Genomic DNA, 2,419 nt, shown 5'->3' with positions numbered 1-2,419 from the left:
GATATTTGTAAATTAGATAATAACATATTTTTATGCTTTTTTTATTTATATTTATTTTTCAATTATTTTTTTATTTTTATATAGTACTGAAAACATTTAGATTATAATTAAATATACTATTTCTTTTTTTAAATAAAATTTTATATACTGAGAAAATATTTAAAAGCATATTTTTATTAAATATTTCAAAGATATTCTTTTCAATTTATTTCGTGCAAAATTTGTAAATTATGTCCAATTTGTGATAAAATTGGTATATAGATAATTTAAAAATTTTTTTAGAGAATAAGAATTATTTTTTTTTATTTTTTATCAAAATTATTTAAAATTATTTTAATGTTATGAAAATATTATAATTCAATTTAATTTATTTGAAAAAATATTTTTTTTGAAATAAAAAATGATAATTTTTAAAAAAAATTTTAAAAATCAGACTTCAAATAAAATTATAATGGATTTTTTATCAATTTAAACATAAAAATTTATATTTTGGAAAAGATTTAAGTTTTTGCAAATTTGGAAAAATTTATTTATTTATTATTATTATTATTATTATTATTAATTACTTTTATATCTATATATCTTATTTTAAAAAGTTTTTAAAATATGAATTATATCAGAATAAAAAAATATATAAATAATAACATATGGAAAGTTTTAAACAGAATGGATAAATATAAATAATTTATTAGAGAAAAAAACATAATTAACGAAGAATTAATAAATTTTATTTTTTTAAATTATTTTTTTAATATTATCTATTGCAAAAAAAGCACAAAGTATAAATATATATTGGAATCAGAATTTTTTAATTATGTATCTTATATATTTAATTTTAATTTTGTGCTATTATAAAACAATGAACAATAGTCAGTCAGTTGTTCTTTAAAATGAACGAAATTATTTTTTAATGAATACAATTTAATGAATAAATTGTTTATTTTTTATTAATCTGCTTTTTAGTTTGTTTTATTTGTTTATTTTGAATAAAAGTTAGTATATTATATTGTCTATAGAAAAAATTTATTTCTAGATTCAATTTCTAAATTTAAAAAAACAACATATAATCCTTAACAAATTTTCTTGTAATTCATATAATATATACAATTTAATAATAGTCAATTTATCATTTATTATCTATTATTTAAAATTTGAAAAGAGTATTAAAAGTACTGAAAGAAGGATAAGATATATTTCATTTCAATATATAAAAGAACAGAATATATCTTGAATATTATCATTAATATTTATATATTCCATATAATCATTATTTATAATATTATATATAAATATTAATTAATATTTATATATTTTATCATTAATATATATATTTTTATCATTAATTATATATTTTTAATTTATATTTTAATTAAAAACAAGGTTATCGGTTATGTTTTTTCTTAGTTTCTTTTTTTTTTAGTTTTATTTATATTAATGTTTTCTAATCTCTTACATTTTATATTCTGTATCTCATATCTCATGTCTTAAACATTTTCTCTTTATAATAATGAATTAAGCTCTGAAAAAGTATAGCTAAATATACTATTATATCTAGCATTTTTATATTTAAAAATATGAAATGTTTGAATTTTTTATTAATTCTTTAACTTTGAAATGAAATATGTTTTGTAGAAATTTAGAATTGAAATCGATTAATATATTTTTTGTAAGGATGACAGAAAGAAAATTACATGATAATCATTTTTTAAAGTGCTAGATAAAATATTAAAGTACTATTTAATTTTATTAATATTTTTAATAATATTCAAAATATTTAAATTGCCTTTCAAGTTTTATTTTCACATTGGAAAATTTAGGTTATTATCAATATTATATTCATATAATAAATTCGTCTCAAGAGCATAATATTAAGTATAAGATTAAATATGTAATATTTATTTTCTTTTTTAATTATTTCATGATAAGATTCTGTAAAAAATAAACATTGTTTTATTTTTCTCTTACTGATACAAATGAATTAAGTATACGTCAAGATTTAATTGATAAGAAATTTAATAATACTTGTTATTAAGTCATATGAAAATAAAATTAATACAAGCATTTGATTATTTCTACTTTTTAATGGTGTCTTCTCGATGTATATGATTAATTAAAAATTTTTCAATTCAAAATTGAGAAATAATTTAATATGATTATTATCTTATAATATTGAATTATATTCGTAATATAGTAGATAAATTGTAATAAATGTGAGATATATTTGTCAATATTGTTATTTTGTTTTTTAAGATTTATTTATGCGTTTAATGATGTTTTAAACTTATAAAATTATACAATCGATATTAATTTATAATTATATTTTATAATGTATTCATTCAAAGTTTAATTTATAATAAAATTATTAAATATAATAAAAGAAATAAAGATAGTAATAGGATAATAATTTTTTTTTATTTTT

This window comes from Apis dorsata, unplaced genomic scaffold, assembly GCF_000469605.1.
Source record: "Apis dorsata unplaced genomic scaffold, Apis dorsata 1.3 scaffold_1119, whole genome shotgun sequence".
Classification (NCBI taxonomy): Eukaryota; Metazoa; Arthropoda; class Insecta; order Hymenoptera; family Apidae; genus Apis; species Apis dorsata.
The sequence above is the reverse complement of the archived record's forward strand: the minus strand, read 5'-3'. Positions refer to the sequence as shown.